This window comes from Octopus sinensis, linkage group LG5 (assembly GCF_006345805.1).
Source record: "Octopus sinensis linkage group LG5, ASM634580v1, whole genome shotgun sequence".
Lineage (NCBI taxonomy): Eukaryota > Metazoa > Mollusca > Cephalopoda > Octopoda > Octopodidae > Octopus > Octopus sinensis.
Genome location: NC_043001.1, coordinates 52,410,286 through 52,433,790, shown reverse-complemented (window position 1 = coordinate 52,433,790; position 23,505 = coordinate 52,410,286).

Here is a 23,505-nt window from a genome sequence, read left to right as displayed (position 1 = left end):
TTAAAATTAAATTTTATTATCAAATAGATATATGAATGTATTATATTTGACATTTAATCTGAAATGCGTAATGAAGCGTGCTAATAATATAAGTATCTTTAAATCACAGAAGCTTTATTAATGTAAGTTGTTCTTATTTCTACAAAATACATGTTGTCAATATGAACATAGACAGCCGTTGATATAAATAGTAAATGATTATAAATAATTTAGATATACAAAATTATTTAAAATAAGCAAAGTACCTCAAAATTATGAAGTTTTGAATTACATGGAGAAATAAAGAAATACTGGAAATAAAGTAACACCCCGAACACATACAGAAATAAACGGCTTGAATTTTGAACAAATTAATTGGCTGGTAATAATATTAGCAACTGTAAAGCCGATATAAACAAAAGCATAAGGCTAGTGGCTAAGTTGAATATATTGGTGTTCAGAACGAAAAGGTATTTTCCAGTTGCATTCGTGGTGGTGCCAATCCACTGCTCCAAAATTAATGAGATGTCTAATTTTGGTACAATCCCCTCTGAGGAGAGAATATTGTTTCATGGACTGCTGAGATGTGAAAGGCCAAAAATCCATTGGGACAAAAATTGAACACAGAACGTAGCTAATTAGAAGAAATAAAGTTATGCATTTTTGTTCGACACAAACGATTCTGATAGCTCACTATCATAAAATGTGAGGAATAATAGTTTCTACTTTGATGACAAGGCCAGCGATTTTGAAACGAGTGAGCTACGAGAGACCAGTGACTCCAGTACTTAACTGGTACTATATTTTAATTGACATTGATTACGAAAGAATGAAAGGCAAAAGTAACATCGGTGACAATCGAACTCAGAGAATTGAATTCAAAGCAGGAAGAAATTACTGGCAACGTACTAAAATTTGAAACCTATATTTTCTAGTGAATCAAGGCGGTGAGCTGGCAGAAGCGTTAGCACCACGGGCGAAATGTTTATCTGTGTTTCGTCTACCGCTACGTTCTGAGTTCAAATTCCGCCAAGGTCGACTTTGCCTTTCATCCTTTCGGGGTCAAGTAAATAAGTACCAGTTACGCGCTGGTGTCGATATGATCGACTTAATCCATTTAGCTGTCCTTGTTTGTCCCCTCTGTGTGTAGCCCCTTGTGAGCAGTAAAGAAATAAGACACATTAGAATGCCGGACAAAATGTTTAGTTGCATTTCGTCCGTCTTTAATTCTGATTTCAAATTCCACTTAGGTCGAGATGACGTTCATTGTTTTGATGTTGATAAAAAGTAATCAACTTACCCCTCCCTGAAATTGCTGGCCATGTGCGAAATTTTGTAACTAATATTTTGCTTAGAACATAACATGCTAATAAATTTCAGCATTTTCTAGAATGGTCTGAAGGCAATGTTGAAAGAAGTATATAAACTGAATATTACATGATAAATATTAAAACGCTATATATTTAAAGTTATTGAAGACAGAAATGTGGTTATCGAAGAATCTAAAAGTGAACATTTTGAGCAGCTGTAAAGGAATAATTGTGATTGAGAAAAAGAGGTGATAATTTTGATAGGAGCCAAAATATGATATTAAAAATTGAAAATACGAACATAATTTAAAACGTTAAGAAAAATCATTTGTTAAATATAAGGACTGAATATATTTAAAACATGGAAAGTGACTGAAAATTCTGTAAAGCGCTGAACGTAAGTTACTAGGAAAATAAACTATTAGGAGAAAGGAAAAAGACTCAAGATGATACTCTTGTTTGAAAGTGCTATGATGCTTTAGGAGCTAACGCTGGACTCACAACGCTGACAACCGACCTCCTAGAAATAGTAGCCTTATTTTCTATACAATCATATCCTATCTTCTTACAAAATAGCATGTATGGTCCTAGATTAAGAAAGGGGAACTGGGTGCTGGAAAAGGATAAAGGAATGAGCAAATTAAAAAATATAGAGCATGAAAAATATTTTACACAACAAATTGGTATTACAATGAACTAAAGAGAAATAGTGAGAGAAAAATTATTTTAAAATAAATATTATGTAATAACACGTCAATTCCTGAATATACTTACGTGAAATGTACAATGGAGGTAGAAAAAACATTTAAATGAAAACGGTGGTTTGGAATGATAACAACTACTATAGTATGGTAGGAACTGAACAAAGCTATTTTTTTAAAGGAAACGGATAAAATGATACATGATAAGAACTGAAAAATACATAACGGATGAAATTCACTCATATGGAAATTATAGAAATAACTTTTTTACTAAATTAGGTAGGAAATTGAATGATACTAAAAATGTGAAACACATTAAATAATGAATGGTCTCCCTTTTAGCAAAAGGAGTAGTGGATGCTGGAGAAATTTTTGCATGAATCAATTGGATTGAAAATAAATGGAACCGCAAAAATAAATTATAGCGAACTAGTGAACAAGGCCTTTTTATCGTAGAAATAAATAGACGAACAAATATTGAATTTTGGACATTACAACTGTGAAATATAATAATCTATACGTTGCTGAATTTCCCTGTAAGATGACGGAAATGGATTTCGTGTGTACAGTAACTGCAAAGGCTGTGTATTACCATTTTGTGCGCTTTCTTTTGCGAAAGCTTACGTAAAAGACGAATGGTAATAAATCTTTCAAGGACTTTTTCTCTATTTCGAGGAAAACATTATTGTAATATAGTTTATATGGCATATTGAACTGAGAGTAATTGAGCTTTGACCAGTTTCACCTTGTTTTTTTTTTTTTGCCTCTGATTTACCACGCCTTAGCATGTAATCGGCTGAGTATTCTTTAGATGTGTGTGCCTTACTATAATTGTAAGGCAGAACAAGTGTGACCTATTTGACAAGTGTGCGTCGAGAATCCGTCATACGGAGTTTCATACAGTTTACTTTACAAGATTTCCCTCACACGGCCTGAAAGGAGACTCTGGGATAAAAATATTTGCACCGCGCAGAGAGAGTAAATTTCAAATTTCATGATCGTGAAGGATATTTCTCATTCCGTTCAAACATATATTTGTACGGGATAATTTTGCATCTCAGAAGAGTAGATGATGGAGTGTTTATCGTTTATTTATAACAATGATGTGTGGATATTAGATTGATCTTTGATATGCATTGTCGGTTCCTCAATTACATTTGACTGCGAAAATTCCGTACTACGCAGAGGTAGTGCTTTAGCCATTATAGTCAAAGCTGCCAAGCTCAACCGACATAATTCATTTAAAAAACATCTTTCGTAGGAACGTATAGCAAAACTTACGACTATTTTGAAAGTTATTAGAAGCGTATTTCCATCGAATTTATTGGAGAGGGTACGTATTTAGGATTGTTACAAGTATTGATATAATAGGAAATGCTGTTTAAAACCCTGTCTATACAGACACTTGGCAGTAAGACAATAAACTGTTTGAGCATTTTGATTGTTTCAACCTTACCTATTATTATTTGATAGCGTGTTTCATCAACTAGCAAGGTATACGCATTCTTGTTTAGGCAGTGTAAGTTTTAGGGACAAAAGCGGCCAAGATTACATTACAGGAACTGTAATAAGTGACATATTGGACGATGTAAATGTTCGATGTAAATCATCCAATATATGATTTATAGAGTGATATCATTATAGCCTTTCACGACTTTGGCGCGACATTTTACTACTAATCTGTTGTTTTCAATCCACAAACTCGGTTAATATTCCTCTCTTTTTTTCAATTGCTGTATCAATTGTTAAGTTTATTATGGCTTTGTGTTTACCATGTTCCTTCGGATGTCTTATCCCTGGGCGGCTATAGTTAATGATTCAGTTTATTGTTTCAGGTTACTTTCTCTCATACACTAAGAACATGTTTTTACTTCCAAAATACTCAATTTCTTGTATGAATCGCTTAGGTAAATCCTTTTTATTTTCAACTATATGTCCTGTTCTGAATTTTATTCTTGAAATCTCTTACACTAATTCAGTGATGTTTTAAATATTTATCCAACAGATATTACACTTTCTTTACTTCAAACAACATATTTTTCAAGCCTAATATTGCAATACTGAATTTTTTTCTCTGTTTAACAAACCTTTGTCTCATTTTCCTCTTGTTAAACAGAGGTTATCCGTAAACCGTAGGTTATTTATTTTCAATATGGTTGTATTAAGCTCATTGCCCGACCTGGATTCGTTCGGTACGCCTAGCAGGCGGAATGACGTAATCAGGAATGGTAAGGCATAGAGAGAAAGAGAGAGACATTTTGAAATATTTCCCTGAATATTTTTATGTTTCCTAATGAATCATTCGTAAGGAATTATTACTTCCCATGACTTCATTGACGGCGATTGTGCTGTGCACTAACATAGAAACTTATAATAGGCCTTCTCGTAGTATATTATACTAACAGCAACGTTATTATTATTTGTACCTCATTTAGTATCATATTATCGATATATAATGTATCAGCAGATCTCATTGCCTTATTTATGCATTCGATTTGCTCTGCTGATAATAGATACTCCTCATTCTGAAACCTATGCATTTCATCTGCTATAATCCCAGTTAATAATTGACAGATCAATGAGAAGCATGTCATTGGTCAATAATTACCAATTTCCGTCCTTTTCCTTCTCATACACTGGCAATGAATTAGCTTTTGTCATCCATGTTAGTGTTCCATATTCTATTCAGACAGTAACAAAACGTAGTGCGTAACCGTGCATAACAGCGAGATTCTCAAGTCAGAGTTGCTGAACATAATCTGGTTCACAAACTTTCCAATATCATCATCATCATCATCATCATCATCATCATCAGCAGCAGCAGCAGCAGCAGCACCATCATCATCACCATCATCATCATCATCATCATCATCATCATCATCATCATCCTAATCATCATCATTCTCCTACTCCTCCTCCTCATCATCATCATCATTATTATTATTATTATTATTATTATTATTATTATTATTATTATTATTATTATCATTATTATTATTATTGTTATTATTCATTAGTCTTATTTTTCACCTCACTGCCGAGCACAGCTCAGTGTGCTTTGGGTATGTGCTGTAATTTGTTGTGATGCTCTTATTTTACAGTATTGAAAGTTTTTAAGTAAAAATAAGAGTATCACCAAAAAAACCACATCACACACCCAAGGCACACAAGGCTTCACTCGGTAATGCAGTGAAAGCACTTGATAAAAATAAGACTGCTTGATAATAATGATACTACTACTACTACTACTAATAATAATAATAATAATAATAATAAGAAGAAGAAGAAGAAGAAGAAGAAGAAGAAGAAGAAGAAGAAGAAGACGAAGAAGAAGAAGAAGAAGAAGAAGAAGAAGAAGAAGAAGAAGAAGAAGAAGAGGAGGAAGAAGAAGATAAAGCCCCGCGCTGAATAACAACATAGGTGTTATTATGAAATAGAAATGGAACAAAGCAGTTAGTACATCAATTGAGTAATTACGCATACACTCGAATGTCTACAGAATCATATATACATTTTGATACCCATAGGACTACACATACATCTCAATGTTTACACAACTACGTGAAATCTACAGGACACACTTTTACGCATATGAAAACTCGTGTCATAAACGAAGCAAAAACAAAAACAATTCTTTACTTTTTTTCGAACTAACACAGTCAGAGTGAACCGTTCATAAGTTTAAAAGCACCACAAAAAATTATGCTCGGAGATAAATCTATCAAAAAAGAAAATAAATGAACACAGATCTGTTAGCCTTAAGTAACTACGTTACGAGCTCAAAATATTGTCTCAAAAAATTGACCCTAAGCAGACAAATCCGTCCCCTAATGTCAACGTTGAAGCTCGTCATGCCTGAATGATAACAAAGCAAATTACAAACCAGATTGGATGTCGACTGGATCTCAAGGACCACGTACTCGATATAGAGCTGTTAGCCTTAAGAAGCTTCGTTACGAGCAATGTTTACATGCAGAGAAGTTGGAGACGGTGTTGTCTCAATTACCTCTTAGCAGATAGATCTGTTCCCTAATGCCAACGTCGAAACTCGCTAACCTCACTGTTAACAAAGCAACATTCAAACCGAAATGGTCATCCACTGGATTACAAAGGGCCACGAACTTGAATGTTGAATCAGATTCGGGTCGAAAAATCAGCTACTGGTTCAAATCTTTCCGACACACAAGAGCTAGATGTACCCCACAAACAGAATATTCCAACAGATAGCCATCCATGCTCGTCATAAAATAACCAAAAGACAAAGAGTGAAAAACGATCTAGGGAGGATAATAAAGAAGTTCTTACGACCTTCTACCATAATATATATTTCCCCACAAATAAATCTAATATTGTACAAACCTACTTAAACTGGAGACAGAAATACCTTGAAGTAAGAACTACATAGAAAGTAACAAACTTGCCAACATCAGAAGAAACATTATTAAAAACATTACATTACTAACTGAAGCAGAGATTGACAAAATGAAACAAGCAGTGAGGTATAAAAAGAACGAAGCTGCAGCTAAAGAAGATGTTACAGACGAAATAGTTATAAACCAGCCCAGGGCTGATGAAAACGCAGTAATGATTGAAAGAGTTAATGTAACTGATAGGCAATATTCTCTGAACCAACAATAAACACTAAGGCAGATGAAAATCAAATAGATAAAGAAAGTCACACAAATATTAACCCAACAGAACTACATGATCTAAAGAATCAAATCATAAATGAATAGCTGAAAATTAAAGAAACCAGTATAAATGAACGCGATACTCTCTCCACAATTCGCAATTCTAAACAAAACTTGAAAATAATTGGAAAACTCCGTCTTGCACTTAAGGATATAATTTCGGCTAATGATGTTGATATATCAGTACTATGCATCCGCGAAAATCTTAACGATTGTACGTGGCAAAAAGTTTAGAAAATTACAACATTCTCACAAAAAGCCTTCTTTGCAAGAGCGTTTTCAACACCACATTAAGCTACATATGTCTGACAGAGAATGTTTGAAAAACCTGAGGTCTAACAAGACTATCAAACCTACAAAAACACGAAAATTAAAGAAAAACTATCATATGAAAACCATACTTGACATTGATACCATCATAGAAACCATGAAGCAAAATGTATGTGTTAAAGCTGCCCGCATAGAAAGGTATGAAAAGCGCGTTAAATTCTTCAAGGACAACAACATGTTCAAAAATAACCCCAAAAGTTTTTACGGGAAGATAGGGAAAACACCAGCTACAGTAAAGTCTGTTCCATCAAAAGGAGAAGAGCAGGAATTTTGGAATAAAATTTGGGCAGAAGAAAAAACACACAGTGAAAGGTCTCCTTGGATTGATACAATATCTATAGACTTAGGACTCCTTAGAGGAGCAAAAGTGGGATGGTGTCAAGGTAGAAGATATAAGGTCTGCTCTCAGGAGGTCAAGCCAATGGACGTCTCCAACAAAGGATAAAATTCCTAACCTCTGGTTGAATGCCTTCCCAGAGAGCCATGAGCTGCTAACAAAACTTTACAATGGCTAGTTAATGGTTTAACATTCCTACTACCAAAAAAGGAAGAAACAAATGAACCAAAAATTTATCGACCCATAACCTGCTTAACAACAATGTATAAAATGCGACCATCTGTCCTGATTGAATATACCTATAGTTTCTTAACAGAAAGTAGAATATTTCCTAATGAGCAAAAAGGATGTAAACGTGGATCCTATGGTTGTAAAGATCAGCTACTCATCAATAAGATGATCTTAAAAGATTGTCAGAAACCACACAAAAACTTGTCAACAACCTGGATGGAATATAAAAATGCTTTTGATAGCCTACTACATAGGTGGCTTAAGAAATGCCTGGAAATGTATAAAATAGCTCCTACTCTGCGAAACGATTTGTCTGTAAGCATGAGATCATGGAGAGCCACTGACATTGAACAGTGACAATGAATCTTTAAATGCTGGTGATGTAAGAATTTCATGTGGCATTTTCCAGGGTGACTCACTATCAGCACTCCTCTTTTGTCTAGCCTTAACACCTCTCTCAAAATTGTTCAATGGTGTACAATATGATTATAAAATGCTTGATGAAAATATAAATAATCTTTGCATAAAATGACCAACAACTCAAGGACTTACTAGCGAGTGTTAAACAATTCAGTGGTGACATCAGGATGCAATCTGGCTTCCATAAATGTGCAAAAGATACCTTTATCAATGGAGAAATGACAGAAACATCTAATATTAACCTTGACCAGCAGAATGTCATAAAAGTGTTAGAAACAGCAGAGAGCTACAAATACCTAGGGTTACTTGAATGGGAAAGTATCAGGCATTCAGGGATGAGGGAAAGAATCAGGAGAGAACGTTATCGCAGGGTGAGAGTAATACTTAAGACAGAACTGAATGCAAGGAACAGGATCGAAGCGATCAATGCTTTAGCCATACAAGTCGTGACTTACAATTTCAATATCATTAACTGGTCAAGTACTGAAAAATGTAATCTTGACAGAAAAATACGAAAACTGTTGACAATGCATACAATGCGCCACACTAAGGCAGACATAGATCGGTTTTATCTGCCAAGAAAAGAGGGAGGCCGTGGACTTTTGCAACTGGCAATAACAATGAAGATTGCTACAATCGCCCTGGACACCTATCTGAAAAAGTTTGAGGACTTGATGTTGAAACTTGTCTCAAAACATGAAAACAAGTAAGCATCATACTCAGTAACAAAACAGGCAAAGGAATATCAAAGTGAATTCCAAATACAATAAATCCCAATGTTAGACGTACTAGAAACAAACGCAGAAAAAGCTAAGCGCAGGAAAATCCGTGCTAAAAATGTTGCCTTAGATATTCTTAGTGACAAATGGCAAGAAAACCTTCTCAATGGCAAATACCCAAACAGAGCGAATAACCCCGATGTTGACAAAGTCCTGACCCATCAATGGCTAATGGCTTCTGGCTTAAAATCAGAAACAGAAGGGTATATCATAGCAACGCAAGATCAATGCCTACCTTCAAGGAACTACCAAGCCAACATATTAATGAATGGCAGTTTCGCAACATGTCGTATATGTCAACAACAAAATGAAACTATTGCTCATGTTGTCTCCATGCGCAGTCTCCTAGCGCCTACAGAATCTCTCAAGCGACATGATAGAGGTGCAAAATATTCACTTGCTAATTTGAAAAAAACCTGGAGTTTACTTATGATAAAAACTGGTAGGAGCGCAAAACACCTCCAGATAGTGCTCATGAGAACTGCCCACATCTTACGTAAAATACTCAAATTTTAAAACAAATACGTAATTTTCTTATGGTTTCTTAATCATTTTCAAGAGAAACACTCTGTACAAAACCAACTATATGTCACCCTAAGCTTAACACCAACCTGAGCTTCTAAATCATTGTCTCTCGAGTTTCTGGGTGAGACTTGGAGCTAAATTGTGCAAATACAAAGCAAAGGTCAAACATAAAATAAAAATAATAATAATAATAATAATAACAATAATAATAATAGTAATCGTAATAATAATAATAATAATAATAATAATAATGATAATAATAATAATAACAACAACAGCAACAACAACAACATCAACAACAACAACAACAAAAATAATAATAATATAATAATAATAATTATAATAATAATAATAATAATAATAATAATAGTAATAGTAATAGTAATAATAACAATAATAAATGATAATAATAATAATGAAGATGATTATGATATTGGAAAACTTGTTAAATAGATTATGTTCAGAAATTATTATTATTATTATTATTATTATTATTATTATTAGTAGTAGTAGTAGTAGTAGTAGTAGTAGTAGTAGTAGTAGTAGTATCATCATCATCATCATCATCATTATTATTGATATTATTATTTATTATTGTTATTGTTGTTGTTATTAAGTGAGAAAGCAGTGCATGTTATCAAAGCGACATTGGGGTAAAATATACGATGCTCAGTATACCCATCATGACTACCCGTCTAATAAGGGTACACTAGGTACATTATTCACAACCATATGTGCGCGACATAGTGATATCATATCAAGATACACAGCGCATTACCTTGCAGGTAGAGCCAAGCTAGAATTTTCTTCAGGTCGAGTAGCCCACCCCGCACAAATGTCACTGAATAATGGTTGTTTGAGGATGTTGAATGAAACACCCATATTTCAAAAGTTGAATCATCGAAACTCAACGGATTCCTCTCAACACATGGCTATGATGCTCCCCCACTACTACTGCCCGTGTCAGCCATTAAGGGACATGCTCAACTGGTTAAGTTCAAACAATCTGAAGTATCTAGCTTAATATTTGCTGAAGCCAATCTTTTATACCAAGACAAAACAATCTATATGATAACATTTCCAACAAGTTAAGATCAGAAGCCATAAGAGCCAGTGCCTGGTACGGCATCAGGGCATTATTATTATTATTATTATTATTATTATTATTATTATTATTATTATTATTATTATTATTATTATTATTATTTCATGTTAGACTTTTGCTTTCCATTTGTACAAGTTGGCTCCAAGTCTCACCCAGAGGCCCCAAGAGACAACAAGTTAGAATTATCATCATCATCATGTAACTGAAGTAGTAGCAGCGTCAGCAGCAGCACTAGTAGTAGTAATAGTATCAGTAGTAGTAGTAGTAGTAGTAATAGCAGCAGCAGCAGCAGCAGTAGTAGTAGTAGTAGTAGTAGTAGTAGTAGTAACAGCAGCAGCAGCAGCAGCAGTAGTAGTAGTAGTAGTAGTAGTAGTAGTAGTAGTAGTAGTAGTAGTGATAGATACGTGTATTTTTTCTCGTCGGCTGAATCAAAGCGGTAACATAAAAGTGTACATTTCTACGTGAAATCAATACAACTAATGACATACTGCTATTCTTTAATTATTATACTTGTTTCATCCATCGGAACGTAGCGATGCAGAAGTAAAGCTTGCGTATCTTTTCGTCGATCATCGACTCCAATTCTTATTTCTGATGGCAGCTTATTTCATCAATACACGTGTGTGTGTGTGTGTGTGTGTGTCTGGAATCACTAAGTCAAGCAAAAATGAGACAGAACATAATCAACGCAAATACACGCAAGGGCACAGCCACACACATATATACACATACGCATGTGCATATAGCAGGCATACACATACACACACATACATATATAACACGTATATACATACCGGCATTGTTATCGGTTCCCGTCAGCCAAATTTAAAAAGTAGCAATATTTACCTGACTGCACATATTCAGGCTTCGTTGACGATACACATATCACTGATTGCTTTTTTCATCCAAAATACCTATAGAATGTCAGACTTTCACAAAAGTAGAAATAAATAAATGAATGTCAAAATATCGTCACTGAATAATAATAAAGTAATACTCAGTATTAATGACCGCTGGTAGTTTTGATAAACCTACTCTTATAGAAATAATGAAAACAGCATCCATTTGCCTGAAAGATTACAAGTACATATTTTTCATATGAAGAAACAATATTGTATCAGTACAATTAGTTTCTAACAAATATTCTTTTCTACTCTAGGCACAAGGCCCGAAATTTTGTGTGAAGGGGCTAGTCAATTAAATCAATTGGTACTTAATTTATCGATTCCGAAATGATGAAAGGTAAAGTTGACGTCGGCAGAATTTGAACTCAGAATGTAAAGACAGACGAAATACCTATTTCTTTACTACCCACAAGGGGCTAAACACAGAGGAGACAAACAAGGACAGAAAGACGGGTTAAGTCGATTATATCGACCCCAGTGCGTAACTGGTACTTATTTAATCGACCCAGAAAGATCAAAGGCAAAGTCGACCTCGGCAGAATTTGAACTCAGAATGTAACGGCTGACGAAATACTGCTGAGCATTTCACCGGACGTGCTAACGTTTCTGCCAGCTCTCCGTTTTTTACTCTTTTTGTAACAAATGTTGCTAAATAGATAACTAGCATCCAGTTTTTATATTGTAGAAGGTGCGAGCACATATCGCTTTCTGGTAAATTATCTATATCAGAAATCATATTAATTTAAGTGTAATTTTCGGGATAACAGTTTCTTTGAGCGACACAGTATTTTGAAGCTGTAAGCCAAAATGTTTCCATCAGCTGGATTATTAAATGTTAAAAAATGTTGACAAAATATTTTACTTAGCACATGTGAAGTACTGCAACGATATAGGTGCCAACTAAATTAACGATAGAGACTTGGCGTTGCCTGACTGTATTAAGAATAAGAATACACAAATAACGTTTGGTTAATATCAAGGTACACTATATACAGATGTATTCGATATCAGTGATGATATTTCTGTAGGGAATTATGGTGTAATTTTGTAATAAGTGACTTTCTCAGTAACTGATCTCCTCACCTTCGATACACAAATGCTGGATGAAATATTTTTACTCCATATAAAGCAAGAATTTGAATGGGAAACAAAACATGATATTGTTCTTAAAGTTATTTGCTTGTATAACGAGCACAAACGCAGAACTTTTAATACAAAATATAGTTGAATTACACTATGCTCCTGTTTTCTAGCTTCTTTCAAGGAAACATTCAAACCCGGGTCTTCACAACAGATAATGAAGTTATAAAATAAAAGACATTTCTTTTATATATATTCCAACACATTACATGTCTCTTTCATCTAGGAAGCTACACCATGGTTCGGATTATTTAATGTGAAGTGATATTAACGAGAATTAGATGAAGCTATTAGCATCCTTTCTTGTTCTAAATCATTTAATTAAAAGTGAGCATTTAAATTTTAATTGGAAATTAATCAGTATACTATTGAGTCATGAAATGGACATTGTTTAAATGTCTGCAAATAATCAGACAAATATTCAGTTAAAGAGATTGGGAAACTTTATAAGGGAAATATTTTGAAATTACTTCTAGATTCTTGTAACCAACCTTTTCTTCTCTCTTGCTGTTTTTGTTATTGTTCATAGATCTTTTTTTTTCAACATTTTAAGGAACTTATTTGCATTTACACAAGAAATTATTTTTCGAATTGAATGCATTAGAATATATGTATATTTTAGATTCATTCTATGCTCGGTTTAAACATACAGAAATGGTTTGGCATAATGTATTCCAATAATTCAAAGACAATTCCCTCTTGTTTAGAGTTCATATCAGATGTTACATTCTAAATTGATCGTAAGATCTGAACAGTAGTCAATATTTCCATTAGAGGTCATGTGTTTCATTTGAAGCAAAAAACGGAACATAATATATTCGCTGTATATTTAGTATAGTGATCCAAGTATCTTTATGAATAATATGATATAGCATTAACACATTTAGCATAGTGTTTGTGTGTGTGTGTGTGTGTGTGTGTGTGTGTGTGTGCGTGTACGTGTCTATGTATATGTGTAGATCTACATGTATCGATGTCAGTCGATATGCACATATGTATGTATGCATGTATGGGTCTGTATCTATGTGTGTGCATACATATGTACGTAAGAGAGTCGATATATAAATGTATATATTTGAAACAACCTCGATGCAGATAAAGTTATGAAAAATAGCTTTTTCAAAAACTGAATTCATGTTCCTTTGAAGATTATAAATTCTTATGACATCGTTGTTTTCTTCTGCTCTAATATTGTGTTCGCATCCAATCAGTCCTCTTCCCCCTCATTTTCTTGGCACATACAATCTGTCTGTGTCACCTTTTGAGTGGATTATCCCATATCTAGTTAGCAACGTACGTGTCTTTCTGTCGAAGTTGTTTAGTTCGTCTACTGTCCATGCGATTACCCCTTTTCCATAGCAAAGAGTAAAACTGCCCAGGTTTTGATAGCTTGAATGTTATTCCATCCGTTTAAGGATAAGTCTCAGTATGCGCAAGTACTCCACCTTAAAATTTTCTGTTATTTCCTTCTCCATCGATTTGGCACATACATTTTGCTTGATGGTTTCAATGTCAAGTACCATTCTCATATATCTTTTCTTTAATTTTTGTATGCTTGGTAGTCTTGTCAAACTTAAGGTTTTTCAAATATTCTATGTCAGATCTAAGAAGCTTAATTAGGCGTTGAATACGCTCTTGCCAAGAAAGCGTTTAGTAGGAATGTTGCCGTTTTCTAATCTTTTCACCGTATACAATCGTTGAGATTTCCGCGAATACGTAGTACAGGTGGTTGAGATCTGTAATATCAACATCATTAGCTGAAATTATATCTCTAAGTGCAACGCGGATTTTAGCAATTACTTTCAGGTTTTGGTTAAAATTGCGAAATTTTAGGAGAGCATCACGTTCATCCGTACTGGTTTCTTTAATTTTCAGCCATTTAATCATGATTTTATTTTTTAGATCATGTCGCTCTGTTAGGTCAATATTTGTGTGACCTTCTTCATCTATTTGATTTTCATCTGCCTTAGTGTTTGTGGTTGGTTCAGAGAGTATTTCACTTTGCCTATCAAATACATTAACTCTTTCAATCATTATTATTATTATTATTATTATTATTATTATTATATTATTATTATTATTAGTGTTGTTGTTATTATTACCATCATCATCATCATCATCATCGCCGTCGTCGTCCTCATTATTATTATTATTATTATTATTATTATTATTATTATTATTATTATTATTATATTTTCCTCTGTGTTTACGACCTTTTATCTTCTAGATTTTTAGTAAAAACTATATCTCATTTTCTGTTGTGTCTGGAGGGAGTCATTCTTTTTTGCGTTTTATAATTTAACACGCTCACCGGTAAAATTTCCACTCATTTACTTATTTATTTTTGTATTGAAAAATAAACAAGTAAATGAGTGGAAATTTTGCCGGAGCGTGTGTTAAATTATAAGGCGCTAAAAGAAAATCACTTTTCCCAGACAAACAGAATATGCTTCAACATACGAACGCACATAAAAAATCTTGCAAACCATATCCTAAAACGAAATATATCTCGTTTCTTTTATTTTACTAATAATATGTACTAGTTACTTATATTATTAAAATTTCTTTCCATTTGTTAGAAAATCCTTTTATTAAATTATATGAATTTTGTTATTATTATCTTCCATAATATTTTAATATCTTGAAGTTATATTCCTAGAACGTTACATCGAGGATTTAGCCTTTAACAAATACTTTCACCTGAGGACGTAACTAAATTCTGCATTATTTTGAAGGAGTGTTTGCGTTTTCTGTTAAGGTAGGCATGTTGGTAATCTATCTATTATTAAATATAATATAAATTATTTACTTGATTTTAAGTTGTGAAACAATTTGTTGTGATATTACATTACTTATTGCTGAATAAAATTTCATGAAACTATTTCTCTGTCATTTATAACTTTATACACTCCTCATCGTTTTCTCTTGCATCGTGCTAGGTAATCTATATGTTTTGTAGAATATTACTTTAGGGTGCTTTTTCTGAGTACTGCAGAATTACTTTAATCCATATATTGTGACATAGAAATATATGTATACATTATCTTTTAATAGTTACCGTCATTATATTAGGCATGGACGTAAATGAAATTTACGAATTGAAATGTGGTTGCAGATAGACACAATGAACCGCCTAACAAAAAAATTCTTCATTTATGTGAAAACTCATAGAATTAGCTACGATGCAATGATGTGCTAATCCAAATTAACCTCCCAAATATACTATGCCGGGACTTCAGTCATCTACACTTGTCATGTGTAAGTTGTGAAGTTGTTAATATCGATACAGACACGTGTTCTATTTCAAAGTTAAATTTTGGCGATTCTCCACAGATTAATAAGAAACCAAATCAGTCATGGTGTCAACAAGAATATGTTGGTAACACACACACGCACACGCATACACACACACACACATACACACACACACACACACACACACACACACACACACACACCACGTAGCCTCTACATTCCTTTCTTTTGTTCAAAGTAGCAGAATAAAAATACTTCAGGCGAGTGTTCGGTATATTAAATGCACATACAAGAATACTTGAAATTTTCAAAGCAATTAACTGACAAAATCATGTAAGAATACTTAAAATTTTAACTATTAATTGTGATTAGGTTTTATAAATGAATTGAAGTGTTAAGACTTAATTGCTTAGATATCTCTATCAAGCGAAATCTTTCATTGCAGCAGAAGACCTCAACATTTATATTAGTGTTCATGTTTATCTGTGTGAACGTGTAGTCTGGTGTGTGCAGAGAGTGTATGCAGCATTCTACTGTCACAGTTTCGTTTCCACAGCAACATGTTACACTATGACTTGATGTCTATTTCTAGCAGATGAGTGTCCATTTCTGCTCCATGCACAGTTAAAAACGCATGTCGTATCGGGACTTCTCATTGAGAGGATTATTAGTGTATAGGTCGTTTCTTATCCTGGGTCTTTATCCCATGAATTCAAATCCTGCAAAGACAATCTTTTGCGTTTCACCAACCACGTGACAATAAAATAAAATACCTGAGAAGTACTGCCCCTGTGTAATGGTCTTGTACCCACACTTTGAATATCTAGGCTGTTCATTATGTTAGAGAGGTGTCATAATGATATGTCTTTTCACTCCATTATTTGCCATTAAAATATTCAGATAAACCTCTCGCCGTTTGCTAGAATTCTGTTCACTGGAAATATTGGTAGTACCTAAGTTGACAAGTAATATCAAACAACGTCTATGAATAATTCTTATCAACATATAAGGCAAAAATTTCGCATTGATATTGTCAGTCATCTTTATCGTTTCATCTCCGTTTCATATACCATCGTTCTATATTCTTATTCTATTTGTCTTTCTTGTGATATTTGTATTTCCTCGTTACCTCAAGTGTCTTTTTCATCGTTTTACGTCAGCTGTTATCTGATTAGATGATTTTGTTCATGCTGTACGCAGTAAAATAGCTTACGTATATTTATTTGCAGGTTTCAAATGTATTATATATGAACATATTCATGTTCTAATCGCATTTTAGTAAAAACGCTGCAATTAATTTTTAATTATATTTTACAATCCAAATTAGAATTTCTGAAAAACAAATCCATAGTAAAGAGCGTAGTTTCTAAATACACTTGAAAGAACATAATGAAACTGCGAGAAAGTATTAATGAAGAGCATGTGATGTGAGCATTGTGATTCCATTTCTGAAAGAAATGCTTTCAAATTCAATTTATTTCAGAGTATATTCGACTACACGTTTTAGATGGAAACATTCTTACCTTATCACAATGAGCATCAGATCGGCAAAGACGTTTTTCGCCATTTTCAATGTGTTTCATGGTTATGTTCTTCCAAATGAAGATCGGCCAAATAATTCAGTTTCATTCAGGAACTGACGTAATGTTTGAATATTGCAGTTTGCCTCTGAAAACATTACTTGTACAAACTTCAATGCTTTATTTGATACCAGTACTGTGCAGTCAGACACTATGCCGTACCATTTTGAAATCGATGTCACAAGTCACGTACATACGTGAGGTCTCAGCAAAACATCCTATGCATTTATTGTCGTTCTACATCATCGCTTTTTCAAATAGTCTTGTGACATATTTCTCTTATTCTCTTCATTCTAGATGGTGTCATTAATTTGACATGCTGTGCGCATTACATCAAACAACCCTATTGCCTCGCAAATGACTTCTGCTTCTTGTTCCTAATATTCACTGTCGTACAAGAATCCATGTAGTTTACATGCTTCTTGAGATGTTGCTTACGCTCACACCAAAGCACTTGAGAGTCTCAAATGGGGCTGAGTTATTGACAATTTAGAAAAATAAATGCAAGAAGAGAATTTCTTGTTTTGAAATGGGGTATAATGATGCTGGTAATTTTCGTATTGTTTATGTGCACATTTAAAGAGAGAGATGTACGCGTGAGTTTTAGGGATTTCGATGAAGTATGTCCTGTAATTTCATGAAAATATTAAACTATAATACGCTTTGGACATTGATGCATCACGGATTTGCCGCTGTTTCATTAGTGTCCTTGTGATAAATCCACATATGTTTTGTAAGGTTACTGAACTAGCAGTAGTCTATAGTATAAGAAAAACTTAATTTTACTGCAACCTCCGAATTTACACTGTGAATCGCTTAATTGTACAAATGAAAGCTTTGAAATTGTCGACTTAACGGTTGTACATGAAAAAGCAAATACTTAAAAATTTTAGAAGGCATTTTATCCACTCCTGCTGCTTCTGAAGGTCACTTCTTCAAGTTACCTTTTTAGCTAGGTCCTCTCTTATGGTCATATATTCTACTGTAGCAGGCTGGCGACTTTGCTGTTCTTCAGTTTATTGGCCTTCTGCAAGAGCGGTTCATTTTATCGATCACGAAAGGATGAAAAGAAAAATTGACCTTGGTGTAATTTGAATTCAGAACGTAACGACACACAAAATGCCGCTAACAATTTTGCTCGGCGTGCTAAGGATTCTGCCATCCCGCCTTGTGATATTAGCATACTTTGGGATTGTTTGTATGTGTGCCCTCCATACTAACATGGCTGGATTTTCGTAATAGCTAGCTGTAGCTGTCTTCCCGTGAAATATTGTATATGCTCCATTAGTCTACAGTAAATATCTGTTAGAATACCTACACACACAAACACACATACAGATCGATAGATAAACAGACAGACAGATAAACACACAGATAGATAGATGGATAGATAGATAGATAGATAGATAGATAGATAGATAGATAGATAGATAGATAGATAGATAGATAGATAGATAGATAGATAGATATGCCTGTTTTACTGAGGGTGCGTGGGTATATGTGTTAAGTATAAATTCTCGACTGTTTGCAACCTGCGGTTTAAAATATGCAAACTTATAATGATAATAGTCTATCAATAACCAAGCAGCTAATTTCTATACTTAGGAGACAGACACTATAATTAGCCGTGAAAAATCACAACCATGATGGTGTGGACAGGATCCTACGATTATATTCATCATAATGTTCAAGCTTTTATTAAGGTTACAATAATTATGTCTATAAGAGATGTCTTTAAATATATTATTTGTTTCCGTTTTTGTATCATGTGAATTATGCTATTACTGTAATTACTACGATGCAGAGAGCATTTGCTGAAATTAGTATTTCTATTTTTCTGCAGTATAAATTATTCAATCATTCCTAAACTCTGTTATCTTTCAATTGTTACAAGTTATTTTAGCAATAATATATGACATTAATATATGCGCATTTCACCGGAGAATTTATATAAAGAATTTTTGATGCGACAACCAAATAATTTCAATGATTAACTCTGAAATTCCAGTTCTGGAATTTATCTCCCTCAACAGGATATGCAATGCACTTCCAAAATCACATTAATATAGGAATCAATTATCATCATACTGTAACCGTATGATAATATGATCCTTTATATTCTCTGCTATAATTGTTGGCATTTTCAAATTTAGCTTGTATAGAGTAATGCACTAAGCGCATCAACATTTCAGATCCGATTAATGGCCTCAGCATCTAAAAATGTAATGAATTCATTTTCATACGCTTTCCGTATATTTTCTTGAGATCACTACTAACTTACTTCACTACAAACTTTACTATTTCGCATTCTCTAAGAAATTTTGCATTCTCTAAGAAACAGTTTTCCAGTTATATTAAATCAACTTTATAACACACTTCTGAATGACTGAAGTGTTCAAAATTATTCATTTCCCAATAACCTGACATTAAAGTTCAGAAACCGTCCTCTGTCTATCTGCAATGAGTTCAATGCACAATGCCGCCAAAGGAGAACCTAATAAACGCCATAATATCGAGTGAATAAGAAAATTGACTGAAACCGTTACGTCACTGCTCCAAAACAGTGTTTTGGAGATCTCGTTTTAGATATATACTTGAATAACAACCAAATAACCCATTCTTTAAATATACACTGAACATGTTATTCACATCTGTCAGCCGTGCTTATGTATTAGCATGAAGTTGTAAGAGACACTTTCAAACAGTTTGGGTCATATATGGCTTCAGTTACTGCATATAAACCATTGATAGGTCAATATAATTGTCAACATCCTATGCATCGATGTTGACAGATTTGGTTTCTTATGGTTGAATAATGTCTTGATTTAATGGATGACAAATATCTCCGGGTTATTAAGTACATGACTGAGAAGTAAATGGGAAAATTGGGAAAATAGGATTTCAATGAACATGTTTTGAAAATTCTAACACTTTGACAAGAAAGCAATGACTAGATAGATAGCAATAATTAGATAAATATATAAACTTGTGTAGATAAGTAAAATAAGTTGTAGAGATCTGTATATGTAGGTTGATTATATCTGTTTATACATGTATGTAAATAAGAGAAACAAATTATGCTGCTATTGTTTTTCCTTTAAAATAATTAAAACATTTTCGCCGGTAATCTGGAAATGTATGAGAATTATATGCTACAGTAGTAACTTTTATTGCGCGTTTATAATGTGCAGCTTTGGGTAATGAAAGTTTCAACAACAAAAGTCATGTAAAAAAGTATACTTAGATGACGAAGGAATTAATTTGTTAAAAGCAGACTACGAACAAATTCTCCAATCCAAAACTGATAAATCTATAGTTTGTACATTATTTAATAAAAATAATGAAAAAGTGAAAGAATAAAATTATGTTAAGGATAGAAAGTTCAAAATATTTCCATCATGCATTTAACGCATTAGAGAAATACGTTTTTTTTGTCTTATGTTGAAATTGCTGCTGGAAATGAAGGATAAAATACTAATGGCTGCATGTATTGATTCCTTTTAGCATGATTTTATTTTGTTGTGGTTTATAGGCGCGGGATAATGTGAGAAAGCTAATAAATAGTTAACATATTTCTGCATGCAATTATAACAGTAAAGCATGGTAAAAAAACTCCATCTAAACATTATTTTTCTGTGTGCTCACATTATATCGATTTGCATCTGGTTATTGTAGTTTCGTTATCACAGATATTGCAGCAAAATTTCCTGTCAGATCATTGAAAAGATATAATACATACGCGATCTAAAGTGGGCATAGCTTCCCTATTAGAGTAACCGTCATTAAATTTATAGAAATTTCTTGTAACTGCCTATGGATCCCTAGAGATGTTCATATAGGTATTGAAGAGTAAGGAATACGTATTGATGTTTCTCCCAACTACTTTTCCCAGGCCTAAAATGAGCATTTAATTTGGTAGTGCACGCTAACAAAACATTCATGCATTTATTTTGAAACAATGGTTTACTTTTTTCTCTCTCTGAAAGCAATCAATTGTCAGATAACAGTATGTGGATTGTTAAACTTGATAATTAACAAGTTTCTTTGACAGAAACGATGTTAAAGTAACAGTCGATATTTTGTTACTAACAATCCAGTAACGAATATACCGACATTTTAAGTATTGCTGTTGTTTGACACTTTTTAGCAGTTCTATGATGAAAATCCCTAACTTTAAAGGGGTCTTCTTTTTATACAGCTAAATTTTCCAGAACACGGTTATTTAATGCTCTCTTCCTTTTCTCCAATCAAGGGTATATTTTGTCTGAAGGAGACTTAACTACTTCGCCTAGTAGATTGCACGAGTATATATATGCTATCTCGCTACCTCATGAATGTGGTATTAAAAATAGCTTACTCATCTGTGACGTTTGAATTTTTCAGTGGATACTTAATTGGGATTCATGTTCCCCGCTTCTCTTTACACTTTTCTACTCTATATTTTCATTCAAATTGTTAAATTCCCGGAAAACCTACTCTTACTGTTTTCAATCGCGAAAGCGCCTTTAAGATCAATAAGTTTTCGCAAACTCTATACAAACAGGATTGTCACGAACTAAATACTTTCGATGAGATACCTTGAGTTTCTTACTAGTTTGAAAATGGAGATTAAATACTGATAAACACATTCTGATCGTTAGCTTATCTCATGGTTTTCATGTTGTGAGTGTGATTGCAAGGACACGTGGCGTGTTATATTCTTAATAGAGTAGTTCATTACATGTTTCCTCAGTCTACTCACCTCAAATACATACAAGCCACGGGTTGCAGCAGCCCTTTTACCATCTAACTGTTGTATCCTGAATGTTCCTCTAAGTGGAAGATAGGAGGACAGAAAGGTTGGGTATGTCTGCTTGCAACTATATAGGAACCTAAAACTCGACACCAAAGCTTATTCCATTGCTGTGATGACCGCACATTTTTGGTTTTGGCACATTAATAATTGAGATTATCAAATGTAATACAGATTTAGGAATATTTCTCATGTCAAGGTTCCCTCTTTGACATAAGACATGCAAATTCTTCTACTTTATCAGTTCTGTTAACGTTTCTGTAGCTTTGTATGTTCAGTTCAAGTATTCCTATTGAAATTAGCTACTACAGACGTATTCTTATTATTGAATAAATCTACTTTCACATTAGATATTTTTATCAAAGCAGATTGACTACGAATGATGTTATAATGCCTTCATTGCTTCCAATTCAAACGATTATGGATTTATATAGGATTTTCGAATATATTTTCATCATCGTATTTTTATTATTATTATTATTATTATTATATTATTATTATTATTATTATTATATTATTATTATTATTATTATTATTATATTATTATTATTATTAGTAGTAGTAGTAGTAGTAGTATAGTAGTAGTAGTAGTAGTAGTAGTAGTAGTAGTAGTTGTAGCAGCAGCAGCAACAGCAGCACTAGTAGTGGTCGTTTTGGTGAAGCTCCGTAAGTTTGTTTTAGCTAATTAGAAGTTTAATTTTGTTAATTTTACTGATTCATATCGTTTCAACATTGACCTGGACCATATTCGTCTGCTAAACTGTTTGGTTTACTACCGCTATGGTGCATAAAAACTGCAGAGAAAAGTTTCTTTCCGAGGCATAAAATTCTGGCAACATGGCGTCGTTTTCGTCAGCGAGTCAAGAGTAGGCAAGAGGAGACTTTGCAGACGAGATTGCCTTTCGCTGTCACTTTTTCCCCAAAAATTTTCCATACATAAAAACAGTAGCAGCGGTATTAGTTGCAACTTCAACAGCAAATATAAGAACAATAACAACAACAACAACAGCAACAGCAACAGTAAAAGCAACAAGCACAATGACAACGAGTAACGAAACTCGAAAAATAAGCAGGAGCAGTAAATTGTGCAATGTGAACAACACCACTAACACCACCATAATAAAAATAAGAAATGATAATAGTGAAAACGATGGTTCAAACAATACCAACCGCGTTAAAAAAGTACACAAACTTATCTGTTTTGAAAAACCATCGATGTATTTGATGTGATATATATCTAAAAGATAGGTAAGAGTATACTGAGGAAAACGAACAAAAAGAAGACTGCATTAAATATAATACAAACCTTTTATACGAAACGCAAAAGAAAACTGCTTTCTATAGATGCAGGTCTACAAAAGAGACAGGCTGGAATGCTTCTATTCATGGCAACTTGCTCTACTTTAAAAATATATTTTAGTGTTG